This window comes from Lactuca virosa, chromosome 8 (genome assembly GCF_052849685.1).
Source record: "Lactuca virosa cultivar CGN04683 chromosome 8, Lactuca_virosa_CGN04683_v6, whole genome shotgun sequence".
Lineage (NCBI taxonomy): Eukaryota > Viridiplantae > Streptophyta > Magnoliopsida > Asterales > Asteraceae > Lactuca > Lactuca virosa.
The window spans coordinates 57,363,553-57,382,500 of record NC_136433.1 but is presented as its reverse complement, the minus strand read 5'-3'; the positions used below and the strand labels follow the sequence as shown (position 1 = coordinate 57,382,500).

Below are 18,948 nucleotides of genomic sequence, written 5' to 3'. Positions count from 1 at the left end.
CTCTCTCTCTCTCTCTCGTGTCAAACCATTAAGTATTTGAAGAATAATATGTTGGATTAGTGTATAAGTCCATAACTATTTTGGTATGTACTTGACCCGATTATGAGCATGTTCCTTTTGGGTTGCCTTCACCATAGCAATATGTAGGATGAATTAAGGAGAGAAATGTTTAATTATGATTTATTAATATATTATAAGAATAATATATTAAAGGAGAAATCATAATGTTTAATTAATATTAGTCAAGAATTAATTAAGAATTAATTTTGTGACTAAAAGAGATTAATTAAATTAAGGGGACTGATATTGTAATTATAAGATAGTTACAAAGTTGGGCTTAGGATCCATTAGATGGAAATGGAGGAATTCTATATGGAGGACCATAAAGAAATCGTCCAAGGGCCTTCTGGAATGGTCCATTGGACTGCTTAGGGCTTAAGCAGTCAGATTAGGGTTTCCTAGTTGCAAACCCTAATAGCCTACATGTATATATAGGACCCCTATGCCCCAAAAACGTGGCTAAGAGTCCCTCTAGGGTTTCCATCCGTTTTTGGTGCCTCCTCTCTCCTCCCTCTTCATCCAAGTTGCTTAGTGGTGTTTGTGACTCCATTAGAGGTGCAACACTTGAGGCACTAAGCTTTCTGAAGCCAATCAAAGCAAGGATTGATTGTTATTGCTATATATAATAATCAAAGGTAATTACTAAACCCTTATTTCAGTTCTTATTTGATAGATCTAGGGTTTGTAAGTCTTGGATTCATTGCATGTACAATTGAGAAACCTAGATCCAAGCATTAGGGTTTGTATGAGCACATAGGATTGTTCTTATGCATAAAATCTATCTGTGGTATCAGAGCCTTGATTGGTTTCTGTTGTATGTGATGCAATTGTCGAATTCTTGCTGAAAAACGATTTTCTTGCCTCTGCCCGAACCAACTCGGCGAGTCAGTATCTGGACTCGGCGAGTTGGCCCTACTCGACGAGTTCAGATTGCTACTCAGCGAGTTTGGGACTCAGACAGGATATCTCGGGATTTCTTGCTGTTTTGGTGAAGAATAATTACCTTATATGTTTTTAACTGATAAAATTCGAATTTTATTGTTATTGAAAGATTATCCTTGCCAAAACACAAGATAATTACCAATTGATTAGATAATAAATTCCTTATATGATTAAAATTGATTATTTGTATTAATTGGGTAACTTATCTTGCAAGAAATTGAATTAGGTCAAATATAGATAATCACTAAATTAATTGTTTGATATTATTTGTTATTTGATCCCTAGTAAGTTTGAATAGTTTCAAATTACTCCCTTTAGGTTTTATAGTTTAAATTTGAACTTAAAAGTTTTGTTTTTGAAATTTAAATAGTTAAACCCAAATGTTTTGAAAAGTTTCAAAAACTTGCCCTCAAGTTTTGGAATTTAAAATTTTTTTGATTAAAAGTTTAATGTTGAAATATTTAAATTCTAAACCCTAATGTTTTGAAATGTTTCAAAACTTGCCCTCAAGTTTTGGAATTTAAAATTTTGATTAATAGTTTAATTTTGTAATATTTAAATTCTAAAACTCTAGTATTTTGAAAAGTTCAAATTATACCCTCATGGTTTTGTTAAGTTAATTAAAAGTTTAATTAAAAGAGAAAGTTAATAAAACCACCTAGTATTTTAAAAGTGTAAAATACACCCTATACTATATATATGTAACATTAAAAGTCTAATACTATATATATGAGTAAAGAGTCAGTCTTACCGTTAGTAGGCCTCATTCACGAAGCTGATCTATAAGGGGTGTTTAAGGAAATTGCCTATAAAATGGCGATTGAATGGGTATCCACTCTTACCCACCGCACTCTTGACTAGTGGAGGGTCGTTAGCCGAACGGGTAGGATAGGACGAAACCTTCCATTATAAGTATAATGAAGTACAAAGTAACTAAATGCTTTTACAAATTCCCAATCTTAGTTACTTTAGGGCAAAATGTGAATTTGTATGCTAATCCATGGAATTACACTTCGTACCCTTGTCAAACGTTAGTGGAGCGTGTGTGGCTAACCGACACACTAATTTGGGATTGACATTGGTGGCGAAGGGTGGCTCGATGTTTATCATAGATCAATGGAGCGTGTGTGGCTAACCGGCACATTGATTAGGTGATAGTAGCAATTGGGTGCACCACGTGATTCGTATGGTTATTCACACCTTGTTTGTGATCCTCGGCATCCCAATCGCAAACTTGAAGGGCATAATCGAGATTAAACATGCCATTGAAAAGTTCAATGAATCTCAAAAGATCTAGGAGTTTCAATTCATTTAAAACTTAAAAGTCTTTTTCGTTTTTCATGGTGGAAATTGGTAAATCGTCATTTACCTACCTTCAAATATTCTGCAACTAGATTACGACATCCCTCTTCTAGGTTGTAGAGTATTGTGTTGGATCCTAGCCTTGATGTTTCATTTTGGTGTTACATCAAGGATTCTTATCAACTAACTTGAATTTTCTCCCGTTTTGTAGATGTCTAAATCTTACAATGGTCTTCCCAAGTCCCTTGGAACAAGCTTTCCAAATGAAGATGACATTCCACGATACGATCAAGGAAATGAGAGTCATGCTTCACTTCCTCCACCTCCTCCAATTATTCTCCCTAACCCACAAGTTCAAAGGCTTGAAAAGTTCAAGCTCACTCAAGCCCTTTTGGCAAGTAAACACGAAGATGGGAAACCTGTGTGTGCACACATCTTAGAGATGAAGTCACACATTGATAGGTTAAGGATGATGGGTGTCGATATCTCAGAAATGTTGGCTGTTGACTGGATTCTTCAGTCACTTCCTGAATCATATAGTGAGTTCGTTAGAGAGTACTATATGATGGACCATGACGTGACCCTCATTGATTTGACCTATTTACTTATAGCTGCTGAATCAGAAATGATTTGGCGTGCTGATCAAGTAAATTTGTCTGGCAAATCAAACTCCCAAACTTCAATGGACATTGAAAATGGTGACATTGGAAATCCAGAAAAGGTAAATTCTGAGATAGTTCCTTGTGCCATTCCAAAAGAGTCCATCTGCTTCTACTGCCAAGAGAAGGGGCATTGGAGACGAAGCTGCCCTGTTTACCTGAGAGATCTAAGAGATGGGAGAGTCAAGACGAATGGCTCTACTTCAGGTAAAATCTATTAACTAACTCTATAAGTTCCTATTCTTTGATTCTTAATACATGATGTGATAAGATTACATTTTGATGTTTTTGCAGGATCGAAGAAAAGAGAGGAAGCTTAAGGCAGAAGCGTGCTGAATCTGATCATGAAGAAATGGATTTCGATCGCATGGACTCGAGGATCAGATTTTTGAGCTGCTACTCTAGAGTTAGGATAGATTGATAAGAAATATGTAATAACATAGTTTTTCAGTTGAATTACATTGTAATGACAAGTTTTTCCGCAATAAAATAAATTTTGATTTTGTCTTATTTATTTATCCTTGCAATGGTGTGTATGAAAAATTGATGTTTAATTAATGGATTTGATTCTTAATTATGTTATTTGTGGAAATGTCGAGAATTTTCCAAATAAGGGAAGATTCTCATCGCCCAAGTTTCAGTTGGACAGAAACTTGGAGTCATGGAACTTGGTTGCGTGATGAATGAGAAACTTCATATTTGGAAATTAGACTAATTCTTTGACAAAGTGTCAAGAGAAGGACTAGGAGATCGAGTACATTAGGTTGTGCGTTGATCAAGTCCACTACAAGAGTGATAAAGATATTCGTCATGATTTACTAAAGTTTAGTAAATATGGTTATACTTATAAGATTAAGTATAATTCTGAGTTGATCGAAAGAGTTTCAATCAATAGCAGAACGGATAAGAAGAATCAAGTAGGCAGAAAGATAAAAGTTTCTCCATTCCAAGAAGAAGGGAGAGTACCTTTTATTGTGTTTTATGATAAGTCTTAATGATTAAGGACCATATCTCAATTGATCCTCTAAGTGAGTCTTAGTGCATTTGTATGTCTAAGAAGAGGAATCGAGAATTATGGAAATGGTTAAATCAAGAAGTCAATCATACTTCGTTCCAATATCAAGTCTTAGAGTCAAGATTGTGACTTGAGTGACAAGTCTTAAGTAGGTTTATAACACTCATTCAGATGTGGAATTTGGAAAAGTTTTCTTATTCTTGCACATTTGAAATTGGTAAGTCGTGATGTCTTGGATAAGACAAAGACCAACTAGAACCAATTATGTGAAGTGATAGTCTTGATAAAAACTACACTAACTCTTGAATATTTGTTTTGTCAAGGAATGTTTCTTGACAAGAGAATCTTATATGTCAAGGAGTCAGTGGGAGTCTTAATGGTCTTGAAAAGTTTCAAGAACAAATCAAGAGTTAAACCTAGTTGATCATCACTAGCACACGACTTGAGGTCTAAAGCCTATCGTGGATGACATACTCTTTTTCTGTGCCATTCCAATTGAGTTAATTATGCATGTGAGTTCCATGATTTCTAATTTGAATGCATAAAGACAAAGCACCTTGATCGATGGAAAGTACATTGATACGAAAGGGTGAGTTGCTTGGAAGACATGGTGGGCATTCATGTTACCATGAGGCAAGAAATCGAGATTGAGCACGTTCGGTCCATATGAGTTTGGATTTGTCGCAAACTTTGGTTTTGACAAATTCACATGGATAGGAACACATACATCATAAAATCTAAGTGTCATAAGGTTTTCCTCCTTCATGAAAATGATTGTGAGGAAATGCTTTCACTAAGAGAGATTTTAAGAAGATAGCAATTGTGAAAATTGTATTCTCAAATTCGATTATGATTACGGCATCCCTTTTCATAGTTCGAATTGTGAGATTTGGCAATTGATCTGAACATTTGGGACTTAGTAACTAAATTCTGAATTGTTTAGACACACATGTGAGCTATCTAAGGCAAAGGTGTATGAGCTTAAAAAGCTTAGATAAAGGCTTATCAAAGCATTAGGTATTAGAAATATGAACTTAAGGAATTCAATAAGCATTGTTTTCTAGAAGTTCAATTGTTTTCTGAATACATGTCAAAGCTAGTGGGAGCATAAGTGTTATGCTGGTAAGAAATAATCATCATTTTAGTGGGAGCATGATTATTATGGTAAGTATTGCAAGTTAGCAATATTAATTATAGAAAACAAAGATTCACTTTGCAAAGTTGCAAGGGTTGAAAAGTTGTTTTGCTATAATTAAGGGAGAGAATATTATACTTCGTTTCAAAATTCTAAAGCTTAGATCGAGAAACATTAATAAATTTAGTCAAGGATACATAATGCATTCTCAAAATTCGATTATGATTACGGCATCCCTCTTCGTAGTTCGAATTGTGGGAACAGGGCACATAAAATATTATGGCAGAAGGCTAATAAAGTATCACGTCTTTATGTGAGACATTATGCATCGTGTCCAATAGGCTTCGGGTATAGGATCGATTGCATATGCTATAATATTTGACCATTCTAATATTTTCCAAATGCCTAGGGCATTAAGAAGGGAAAAGGACTAGAAATGGTTTTGACTAAAATAATTAAACAACTATCAAAGGACGATCTGAGGTTCGCTGAGGATTTGTCGCTTGTGAGTAGTTGGAAGTATAGTACTGGATGGACTATATTGACATTATTTTGAATAGATAAGATTCTATTAAGAATGAGTTGTCATATGGCAAATATGGAAATGTTTCCATAAATGAGAGTTGGAAATTAAGAATCTATGTAGATTAGAAACTTTTATGCAAAAGGATGTTCAAAGGAATGTACTTTGAGTGAGAGACATCACATCTATAAAATTGTTCTGTAACAATTTATGATAGAGAACTTAGTAATTTCATTAGCCAAGTCCTGGTGACTTTAGTGCTATATGACTTTACGAAAGGGTCGTTGCATAAAATGTTAGAATCTAACATATTCTAATAGTGGCAAGAACCTTGTATTCTTACACTAATGATAAGGATTAGGGATTGTGAAATGAGTTTCATTGGAAAAGTTTTTTCAATTGATCTATTTCACAAAATTTGGACCATAGGAAACCAAAGTGTGCATGCTTGGAGCATGAGACAATTGTGGTTATAATTCGAGTAATAAGTTGATTTTCTGAAACAGTAAGCAATGAATAATGAGTAATCAATATGGTGTTTAAATAAAAGTGTTTTTTATTTACGCTCAAAAAGTTTTGGGACCATATAGGATTAATATTATTATTGCGTTTCACTTTGCATGTTTTGACTTCCAGAATAACTAGGTTATTCGAACCTCCACAGTCGGTCATACGTTGGAAGTAGGTATGAAGGAAGACTGTCATGAATCTGTCTGTAGATTGTCTAAAGTGTTTAGACATAGCACAAGTTTGCTGCATAGTTCATGAGTGCTTTGATAAGATTAAAGTATTGGATTAAACCCATGCTCACTTGAATCACTTCATGGTTTTTATCACGAGTGATTGTGAGACGATAATATTGTATATTCTTGAAACCAAGACGTGTGAGTTGTTACTTGCTGATCAGTTGCACATTGATGATAAGTAAACGCACCAGTAACTTGGTGTTATAAAACTTATTGTTGTGTGTGATTCGATTAGTAGGTGCAAGCAAGCATTTGAGTCGAAGTTTATCCATTCCTTTTACCCAAAGTGGGATAAAAGCGATATATGTGGGCCCCTCGATGATTTAGTGATGACAAAGGAAAGTGCTCGGCCGGGCCAGGACTAATTTGATTTGTTCAATTAGTCAGTCGTCATAAATCGGAAATCGGGAAACGACACATAGACTGAGAGAATGATTTCAATCCATGTCTCATGTCTATACGATATCTTGTAGAATGGAGGAATATATAATCCCTTATCTAAAGGACACGCGTATCTGATAAGATCAGAGTTGACAACGGCTTTTGAAATCTACGATTGCTGATCAGGTTCTGAAGTTATGCAAAATAGTTATTAGACTTATCCAAGTGGGAGACTGTTGGATTAGTGTCTAAGTCCATAACTATTTTGGTATGTACTTGACCCGATTATGAGCATGGTCCTTTTGGGTTGCCTTCACAATAGCAATATGTAGGATGAATTAAGGAGAGAAAGGTTTAATTATGATTTATTAATATATTATAAGACTAATATATTAAAGGAGAAATCATAATGTTTAATTAATATTAGTCAAGAATTAATTAAGAATTAATTTTGTGACTAAAAGAGATTAATTAAATTAAGGGGACTGATATTGTAATTATAAGATAGTTACAAAGTTGGGCTTAGGATCCATTAGATGGAAATGGAGGAATTCTATATGGAGGACCATAAAGAAATCGTCCAAGGGCCTTCTGGAATGTTCCATTGGACTGCTTAGGGCTTAAGCAGTCAGATTAGGGTTTCCTAGTTGCAAACCCTAATAGCCTACATGTATATATAGGACCCCTATGCCCCAAAAACGTGGCTAAGAGTCCCTCTAGGGTTTCCATCCGTTTTTGGTGCCTCCTCTCTCCTCCCTCTTCATCCAAGTTGCTTAGTGGTGTTTGTGACTCCATTAGAGGTGCAACACTTGAGGCACTAAGCTTTCTGAAGCCAATCAAAGCAAGGATTGATTGTTATTGCTATATATAATAATCAAAGGTAATTACTAAACCCTTATTTCAGTTCTTATTTGATAGATCTAGGGTTTGTAAGTCTTGGATTCATTGCATGTACAATAGAGAAACCTAGATCCAAACATTAGGGTTTGTATGAGCACATAGGATTGTTCTTATGCATAAAATCTATCATAATAAACTATCCCCCGTATTTATTTATTTATTGCTTTTAGATTGTGGATTGTGTGTAACACAATAGGCCTATGTATTTATTAAGAGCGTAACTAATTTGTTGTTTTAGTGGGCATATCTTTAAAACATACATTTTTTTTAACGACAAATCTAATCTACTACTTAATTCCACCTATGTTCATGACGGGACTTAAACTTTCAATCTCAATGAGGAAAGGCAACACCTGATACCGTTGGGTTAGAAACCCTTTCGTCTTCACACATACATCGTATAAAAAGATTTAAAACCATGCAATAAGTGTTCGGCATACAAGCGCGGAGCTTATTAAGGGCCAGCCCCCCCCCCCCCCCCCCTCCCTTTTTTTTTGCTTAGAAGTAGTAGTAGCCCACTAATTTTTATGAATATTAGACCCAACCCTCCCCCCCCCCCCCCCCACACACACACACACACACAAATATTAATTGCTCTTTTCTAAAGTTGCTTTAAATAAAGGACCAAAACACACATGAGTGCTGACTTATTTGTCTTGTTGGTTATATGATATAGTTGCATTAGTTTGAAGATTCACTTAATAATGCAAAGAAGAAAAACAAGTTAAGCTATAACGGATTCAACTGATTCAACTGATGCCGTACACTTTCTTATTCACTTTACAAAGCGCATTCGGTTTACAAAACGCAGATAATTAAACTTTTTGGTTTCAAGCAACCAAATCTCCTACATTTAGGATTAGACATTTAGTGTATATGACCAATCCTGGAACACAGATGATCTACACACATAAAGAAGTAATGTTTAAGAAGGCTAGATACCAATGAGCGCCTTTGAATCCACTCAGAAAGTTTCAGATACACTATTGTGGAAATGGAATGTCAGAAAGATCCTCTCTATAAGGAGCATTTGTCAACTCTGGTCTTCTATCAGCATCATTTCCACTTTCCATGCTATCTTGAGCAATAGGGTCACCTTTTGATGGCTCAATATATGTAACCACAACATCCTTACGCAACATAAGGTAGATCACTGAGAGAACATAAGCAGCCATGACCGGAAAAACTAATATTGCAATAAACACATTAGCCACTTTTGGCCAAGTGCTATGGATTAGCCAATCGACAAATGCAGTGCTCAAGTAGTAGATGTTGATGCCAATTATTCCAAGTCCTAGTGCCCATGAGAAGAGAATGATCTGTAGAAGAAAAATAATCATATTATAAATGAATTTCAGGTATACTTGATTTACGAAATTGAAACTCACAAATATTGAGTTCTTGTGAGGTCCCATTTTGGTACTTGAGCTACTGAACTTGAGTAGTGGAATGAGTGCAAATGGAAGTTCAAATGACAGTATCATCTGCAAAAGATCCATACTTACATTAAAGTCCAGTTTCAATGAATCATGAATATGCTTACCTATAGAATGAAACTTTAAAGATGGAGTCACATACAGATGCTATTATAATTAGTCTTCCTTCTCCAGAAGGCCCCCCAATTATTGACACTATTAGACTCGGTGTTATGGCGATGCACCTAGTTACCAAGTTCCTGAGCCATTACCTCATTTTTAAGTCCAAGAAACCCTAAAATAACAAATAGTACATGCTTAGTGTTAACCTTGATTATTAACAGCAGAAAGTTATAATAGGCAAACCCAATAAAGACCTCTTTTAACCTACCGACATAATGAATTGTCCAGCATAAGTGCCTGTGATTGTTGAACTCTGACCAGAAGCTAGCAGTGCAATTGCATAAAGAGTAGAGCCGGACTTTCCCAAAACATTCTGTGTAGTAAAAACCGGGGTTAATTATGAGAAGTTTTGTGAATGTTGTTGGTATAGAAGTTATAAATTTGACATCTTATAAGCTCATACTTTTAGAAGAAATGAAGCTGAGTTAAGGTTGAGATCGTTGCAACGATCCATTTCTTCACTTGGTAGGTTTTTTTCTGAGCAAACAGTGCCAGAAACAGCGATCATTGAGACGTTGATCAAGAATGCTACAAAGAGCGCAATGCCACTCTCTATCAAGAAGTATCTGCATGCATCCTGTAATTCAAAACATCATCATGAATAAGAACTCGAGTTGGTATCTTTCGAGTAAGAACAAGAGCCGAATGGAGAAACAAGTTATGCCTATTAAAAAAAGTGAACTTAATGTTAATAAACCAAAGTAGATTTAGGGAATATAAATATATGAGAAATAGGTTTTTATTTTTTATTTTTTGGGAGTGGGATCTTACGGCATGACAAGGGCACCAAGTAGAGCAATGGCATCACCAGTGGCGCCTTGACCACTAAGTTTAGGAATGAACATTCCCTATAGCAAATCACCAGCTGGTGGCTTCACATAGCTCATTTCTCCAAAGAAACAACCAGCCATCAGAAAAACTAGAATAGCTATCAATATTTCAAGCTTCCTCACCTATGGATATATGAAACCAACATTCCATGTGTTTTCATATTAGGAAACACCAACTATGAAAACATCAAAAGAAAACGAATCATGATTGAAGTTCTTACACCATATTTTTGGAGGCCAAGAAGGAGGAGGGTGCTGAGACCAGTGAGAGAACTCCAACCCAAACTGGAATCTTGAATAAGATATTCAGTGCAAAAGCTGTTCCGATCACTGCAAACATCAAAAGAAAATGAATCAAAATATTATTAAAAAAAAGTTAAATCGTATGTTCACATCAGTTTCATGGATATGCATGATTAAAATTAGTACCTTCGGGAATATCTGCTGCAATGACTGCAACCTCGGCTAGCAGCCATAGGCAATACTTGACAAAGATAGGGTATTCAGCCTTACACAACTCTGATAAATGTTTCCCTGAATAACAGAATAACTAAAGTTTAGATATTTATAATTATTTCTGGATATATAGATAAATTCATAGGTCTAGTTCAGTGAATGTCTTACCAGTGCTTACACCAAGATTGGCAGCCAGAGATTGAATAACAAGTGCAAAGATTATCCCGATCAAAATCACCCAAAGTAGCTGAAAATAATGGTGATTTTTTTGAACTACAACTATGGTGTTTCATGGAGAAAACGTTTACCTCGTATCTATGGTTGGCTCCTGCCTGTAAATCGGTTTCCACTGCATAAAAAACATTGATAAGTTTACAATGATTAAGATATATAAGTTACAATGAGAATATGAGATATTGAGAAATCAAAACTTACTGTTGCCAGGATCGAGATAAGCCAATGACACTAGGAAACCAGGTCCAACAAAGGAGAGAAAACTTTTCCATCCAGGTTTCTGCATATTATATGGTTATCAAATTAATCAAACTGTTATTAAACAAATAGAAACTTCAAACATATGGTTAGATATCAATCTTGAAATTAACGTTTGTGAGGGTGGAAAGAGAGAGAGAGAGAGAGAGAGAGAGAGAGAGAGAGAGAGAGAGAGAGAGAGAGAGAGATCACCTGATCATGGTCGATATCTTTATGATCATCAAAGTCTTTGGAGTTGAGAACAGAAAGATCAACAGCTGAAACACGATTGCTCCCTCCTGTAACTCGTGGTTCATGCTGCAGACTTGCCATCTCTGTCTCTGTCTTTGTCTCTGTGGGAATGGAGAATCTATATATGTGAAGAATCTCAGTATGAACAGATTTGATGGTAAAGGATTGGATTGAGTATGCTACTTATACTAGAGTTCTGCACATAACTTATGGCTACTAGAGTTCTAGTTCAAAATGTTGCTTTCAGATTTTGAGCATGTCCATGCTGTTTGCATTACAAAATGATGCATGGCTGCTGGAGTTCAAATTCTAAAGGTTGCTTTCAGTTTGTGGGCATGTCCATGCCGTTTGAATTATAAAAGGATTCTGAGCTTCTCCCTAACCCCCTTCTACCATGAGACTGAGACACCTCTTCAGCTCTTGTATTTTTGCGCCTCTACCTTTTGTCCTTTATCTACGTCTTTATCCACTCTATCACCATCATCATAAAGGTACCCACATCGCTCCATCTCTCTCGCTCTCAACCCCTAATCCCCACTGGAAGGAAAATTTGTGTCATCTCTTATCTCTATCACCGCCTGCTGCTCTGTGCTTCGTGTCTCTGAGGCTCAGGAGGGAAGAGGCGACAGAGCCTATGCTCCTTCATGTAGATTTTCTCGATATGTACTTCAAACTAATCATTCTCAATATTTTTATTTACCTATAACAAAATTGACACTTCACGAATTTACCAGAAAGTTGAAGACAGTATTTGCAGACAGAGAACTCGAAAAGGCAATGGCCCCACCATGCATAGAGCTCGCAAAGCTTTTCTCAGTAGCTGTAGATTTTCCAAAAACCCGTGTCCCCGCAGAAATCCCTGCAAATCTTCGTGTCAAAGAGTACCCTGATTTCATGGAAAAATCCAACAAAACAACGTACGAATCATATAACGTGATTGGGAAACTCTTTCGTGAGGTCAAAGACATCGCCCCACAAAACAGCCAGGTCAACCCGTTCACGCGTGACGTGGCGAGACAAACGTACGATGTTGACTTGGAAGTCAGCGGGTTTGAGTACTATGTTGATGAAGCTTTTGATTTTAAAACTGAGTATGATTACAAATTGGGTAATTTGATGGATTATTATGGGATTAAAACTGTTGGGGTTGAAACACACTTTTATTCAGAACTAGAACAAAAGAGAAGAGCTTACACACTCAATATTACAAGAAAAAGAAACAACCCTCTAATACTCACTCTAAGTATTACACACTACACTCTCTGTTTTGTGGTGTCTTACAACTGAGGTTAGAGCCTCTATTTATACTTAAACAAGCCTACAATTACTACTGCTACCATTTATTGTGTTCATTATGTGAACATACGAAGTTGCCATTTGAGTTCTTATTGTCAACAAAGGAGGCATTCATTTGTCAACAAAAGAGGGTGATACAGCTACTCATGGCAGGTTCACACCCAAGTAGGTTTACACTCACATTCTCCCCCTTAAACCTAACTTGGCTCGAGATTCGTCACTCCGATCATGTTTCGCATTTCACCATGTTTCACGTATGCTAAAGCCTTTGTAAAGATGTCCGCCCGTTGATCCTTCGAGTTGACATATTCCACTATAATTTGCCCACGTTCAACACATTCTCGTATGAAGTGATAACGAATGTCAATGTGTTTGCTTCGACCATGAAACACAGGATTTTTCATCAATGCGATTGCTGACTTGTTATCGACATATAAGGTGATAGGCATAATATGATGTCCCGTGAGCTCCTTCACGAGATTAGCAAGCCAAATGGCTTGACATGCTGCTGTTGTAGCTGCCATGAACTCGGCTTCACACGTGGACAAATCAACAGTCTTTTGCTTTTGGGATTGCCAAGTTATCGCATTCCTTCCTAGATAGAAAATCATTCCACTTGTGCTCTTGCTATCAACAGGGTCACCTCCAAGATCACTATCAGTAAAACCAACCAAATCTTCAAGTTCACGACCTCTTCCATAGTTGATTCCATAATCAACAGTTCCTTTTACGTATCGCAAGATGTGTTTCACAACTTGGAAATGCAAAGTGGTTGGTTCCTCCATGAAACGACTTGCAATTCCAACCGAAAATGACAGGTCTGGTCGAGTGTGAGTCAAGTACCTTAAACAACCTACCACTCGCCTATATTCAGTTGGATCAACTTTTTCACCATCTTCATCCTTCTTAACCTTCAACTTAGGTTCCATTGGTGACGTTGTCGGATTGCAATCCAGCAACCCAAATTGCTCTAAAATCTTCTTTGCATAAGCCGTTTGTCGCAAAGATATTCCCCACTTCTTTTGCGAAACTTCGATTCCAAGGTAGTAAGAAAGTAATCCCCTTGGCCCAATCTCACTAGAAGGGCTTTCCATATGGGGTGATGTTGAAGAAAACGGGGCTGAGACAGGAGTTTGTGGGGCTGATTCAGGCTCGTCAAATTCAGCATATGGTTGTTCAACTTGGATAGCATCGATTCCTGGACTGTTTGGTTGTTCCAGATTGATTTCGGGGTCATTTTGAGGTGTTTCGAGGTGTATTTGGGGTTGTGGTTCAATTATGTTAAAGGTCTTAGGAGTCGCCATCTCTTCTTCTTTGTTTTTGTACCAATTCCATTCTTCTTTTTCGTCAAAAACAACATCGCGACTAACTCGCAACTTTCGGTCTTGCGGATCAAACAAACGGTTGCCTTTAGTTCCATCTTCCACACCTAAATACACCATCTTCTTACTTCGATCATCAAGCTTCTTCAGGTGACCACCTACAAGTTTAGCAAAAGCAACACAACCAAAAACTTTTAGATGTTCAAGGTTGGGCTTTTTGCCAAACCATGTTTCATAAGGCGTCTTGTCGGGAAGTACTTTTGTTGGCAGGCGGTTGAGAAGATAAACTGCATGTCTAACCGCTTCTCCCCAAAACTCTCCCGGAACATTTCTACCTTTGAGCAGACTTCTTGCCATGTCCATAACGGTCCGATTTCGCCTTTCTACAACTCCGTTCTGTTGAGGCGAATATGGTGTCGTAAGATGCCTTTGAATACCATTTTCTTCACAAAATAATGAGAATTCTTTTGAAGTGAACTCTCCCCCTCGGTCCGTTTGAAGTGTCTTTATTTTATAACCCGAATTCTTTTCAACCATCAACTTGAACCGTTTGAAAGCGCTCAAGGCTTGAGACTTCTCCGATAGCATGTAAACCCACATCCACCGGCTAAAATCGTCTACTAAAAGGAGAAAATATTTACTCCCTCCAACAGACGTAGGTGTGATCGGACCACATAAGTCCGCATGAACAAGTTGTAGAGGTTTTTGAGCCCGAAAAACTGCATGATCCGGGAAAGGAATTCGGGTTTGTTTGGAAAGAATGCACCCTTCACATACTTGGTTTGGGTGCTCAATCTTTGGGACTCCGATTGCCATATTCTTTTCGGACAACTTCTTTAAGGCGAGAAAGTTAACATGATCGAGTCTAGAATGCCATATCCAAGCTGGTTCGTCTTTTGTTGCTAAAAGACAAGTCGGTCTTCCGGTCCTTATAGGAGTTTTATATAACCGGTTTGGGGATCGTTTAACTCTCAAAAGTAGAGTTTTGTTTCTGTCAAACAATGTCAGATCCGACCCATCCATTATGACCCGACTCCCTTCCTCCGTCATTTGTCCAAGACTAATAATATTGTTTTTTAGACTTGGAATGAAATATACCTCATTAAGGAGTCTTTGGTCGCCATTTTTGCTATCGAATAAAATCGACCCTTTTCCCAAAATAGCGACGGTCGAACCATCCCCAAATTTCACATGGCCTGTAACGTGCTCATCTAGTTCGCGAAACTTTGAGCGATCTCCAGTCATGTGATTGCTAGCACCGTTGTCGAGATACCATACCTCAGACTCAACTCGACTTTCTCCCGATGCAAGAAGATTAACACAAATCTTCTCTCTTAGAGACACTTTTTTGTGTGCATATTCTTGTGAGGTTGCCATCATTAAAATAGGCTCTTCTTCATCGGCTTGAGTGAGGTTTGCCTCCTCACCTCGATTCTTGTTTGGACACTCCGAAGCATAATGACCAAATTGTTCACAAGTAAAGCATTTGACTTTACTTTTATCCTTTCGAGAAGGATTATGGTCATTCCGATTTGTATTGTACTCGCGTCCACCTCCTTGGCCACGTCCCCGGCCTCGGTTACCATGTCCTCCTCGTCCTCTTGAAGTGTTTGACAAGTTTCTCTCGCCAGTTTGCTTCGAACGAGATGCCCACTCGGTATGTGTAAGCAATAGAGAAGGTCCTTCTTCTTTTTCTCCATAGCTTCGAAGTCTCTCTTCATGGGTCTTAAGACGACCCACAACTTCTTCCACCGTCATATTCTTCAAATCTCCGAATTGCTCGATCGGTGTTACGATTTGTATAAATCGTATCGGTACGGCTCGCAAAAACTTCTTCACAACCATAATTTCTTCAATCTTTTCACCTAGAGATCGAATACCGGTTACGATAGTATTCAATCTCATGGAAAAATCATCTACCGATTCACTGTCTTTCATCCGGATCACCTCGAAGTCACTTCTCAAGGTTTGAGCTTTAGCCTCCTTGACCCGATCGGCTCCCATGTGCATCATCTTGAGCGTTTCCCATGCTTCTTTAGCTGTGTCCTTCTCAGCTAACATCAGAAGTACGTCCTCTGGAATTGCTTGATAAATAGCCGCAAGAGCCATCCGATCTTTACGTTCGTCCGTTTCTGCATTTTTAATTACATCCCATACTCCTTGTGCTTGTAAATTCACTCGCATTTTTATGGCCCACACCGCGTAGTTCATCTTCGTGAGCATTGGATAGTGTAACGTAACGCTACCGTCTTTCCCGGTCCTTTGAAAACTTTCAACTCCGGCTTGAGAAGATGACGAGGTTGGTGTAGTCATTCTTGGCATATACTTGGGCATACACGAGTAAGAATATTTTTTTTTTGAAGTACGGGGACCAATATCAACTTTTCAGAAGTTCAGGGGGCAAACAGAACTTTTACAGAAGTAAAACAGGGGCTAAATTGAAATTTTTCTGAAAAACGGGACCAAAATTGTAATTTTTCTGAAAAACAGGGGCTAAATTGCACTTTCCGGAAAAACAGGGGCTAAACTGCAATTTCCAGAACTTTGGTCAGTTGCTGACGTCACTGCTGAGGTCACTGCTACAGTGTTGCTACAGCACCTGCTACAGTGTCGTCTTCTCCGGCGAACCCTGGTTTTTCCGGTAGATTTGACCAACTTTGACCGGTGATTTGGAGGCCTTCCGGTGGTCAAAAAATTCAAAAAAATATATTTTCGGAATCCTCAGAATGAGACCTTTCCAACGGTGTACTCCGAAATTGTTTTTGAGACAAAAAAATTTCGACCAAAAAACAGAGAATGCTTCCCCCGGAGCTTAACCAAGCTCTGATACCACTTGTTGGGGTTGAAACACACTTTTATTCAGAACTAGAACAAAAGAGAAGAGCTTACACACTCAATATTACAAGAAAAAGAAACAACCCTCTAATACTCACTCTAAGTATTACACACTACACTCTCTGTTTTGTGGTGTCTTACAACTGAGGTTAGAGCCTCTATTTATACTTAAACAAGCCTACAATTACTACTGCTACCATTTATTGTGTTCATTATGTGAACATACGAAGTTGCCATTTGAGTTCTTATTGTCAACAAAGGAGGCATTCATTTGTCAACAAAAGAGGGTGATACAGCTACTCATGGCAGGTTCACACCCAAGTAGGTTTACACTCACAAAAACCGAGGCTGAATTGTTGAGTGGGAGTATTATGAAAATGTCGAGGTCGTTTGATGGGAGGAATGATGCTGAAGCGGTTGGTTTGGCTGTGAAGTCTTTGAGAAAGGAAGCGAGGAATTGGTTTTGGAAGGGTAGAGGCGATGTGGATGTTGGAGATGATGATGTGTATGCGAAAGCATCTGCATGGTATCATGTGACATATCATCCGGATTATTGGGGTAAATATAATGAGGATATGAAAACACGTGATCATTTTTTGAGTTTTCCTTGGTGTGTGCATGATAAGCTTATTGAGATTAAGAGAAGAAGGGGAGGGTTAGAAGAAATGTTGATACTGATTGGCTTCAACAGCAGTTTAGCACTGCTTTAAATCTGATATGATTGAAGTTGTGTGAAGTCACTATAGTTGTCTTTGTTGTTTCTTGTTGGATTTAGTTTGAGTTGATGTAAATATTGTGGTTTTTGATTATTGTGTTTCTTGTAGGGTTTGATGTAAATATTATCAATGTTGATATATTTTTGAGATATGTAAGTAGTATCTTAATCTACTATACATGCACACATAGATTATATGGAGTTGAACATAGATTATATGGAGTTGTTGAACAAGAGGTGATAAAAAAAAGTAATCGGTTTCTACTAATGCTTACCTAGATCCTTGTAGGATTGATGAAAATCGTATGAAGTGAAATTTGACATCATGACTATAACTTTGGACTTTAGTGACTTTATTAGTTCTTAGGTATATTAGGTGGAATGTGTAGCTTTATTTGAAGTAAAGTGTTTGACAAAAGAAATATAAAGTCTTTTGGTTTGAAATTAATAAGATTTGGAATCCAGTTCCGCCGCATTTCCATGTTAAAGTTTATTTTTCTATTTGATTCAAGTTTTTAAAATGAACTGGAATCCTAAATGATTTTGACTTTTCATTAAACTAGGGAAACGAAATTCCAAAAACAGGAGGAGGGAATTAAAATCCAATTCAATAAGGAATGTTGATGATTACCATATAACATTTTTTATTTTTATCGTTATATATCAAAACAATATTATGTACTAAAATTAACAGGTCCTTGTTTTCTCTACTTTCTCTGACGACCATGTCACCTGTTGACGTCATCCCAAGATTGTTCCGACGAAATCTTCAAATGTGAGACTCTCCCTCCCCTCCCCCCCCCCCCTCATTGTTGCCTTTGTTGTGTGTTCAATATTTAAAATGCTATTATCATACTTGTAAAACGGTTGTTTGTTGTGCTCTATTGTAAAACCTTTTCTTCATGTGTAAAACAATTATCGGACGTGTAAAATAGTTCTATGGAAATTAGATTTGTTGTGTTCTATTGAAAATCAAACTTTGGTATTCTTTTTTAATTTATGTTAAATTTAAACTACACTCAATTTGTAAATGACACCTTACGTATCACAATATCCACCATTTAATTATTTTTTACACTCTCAATTTGATATGAATTTGATTGTAGAAAAAACATCATAAATGGTCCCTGTGGTTTTTCAAAATCTGAAGTTTAGTCCCCGTGGTTTAAAAACGTCATAGATGGTCCCTGCGCTTTCAAAACTTTTGATGTTTGGTCCTTTTTATTAACTCCGTTAGCTTTCTACCGTTAAACGAAGGGTATTTCCGTCATTTAACTATCCAAGGACCTTTTATGAAGTTTTCTTTTATTTATTTATTTTCTTTAAATAAATTTAATAACCAAGGGTCTCTCTCTCTCTCTCTCTCTCTCTCTCTCTCTCTCTCTCTCTCTCTCTCCAACAGGACCAAAAATAGCACCGCCCACCCCCATCATCTTCCTCCCCCACCCTTCATCAACAACTAAAACTCCAAACTCATACATACACTTGAAAAATTAAAAACGCATAACAT

The 18,948-nt window shown here is 37.2% G+C and overlaps 2 pseudogenes; one reads left to right on the top strand and one right to left on the bottom strand.

Annotated features, from left to right (window-relative positions):
• LOC145130382 (RNA-dependent RNA polymerase 1-like) overlaps nt 1–17,433 on the top strand; it is a 279,840-nt pseudogene extending 262,407 nt beyond the window's left edge.
• On the bottom strand, nt 8,409–11,436 carry LOC145128381 (metal transporter Nramp7.2-like; annotated as a pseudogene).
• Nucleotides 17,434–18,948: the final 1,515 nt, after the last annotated feature.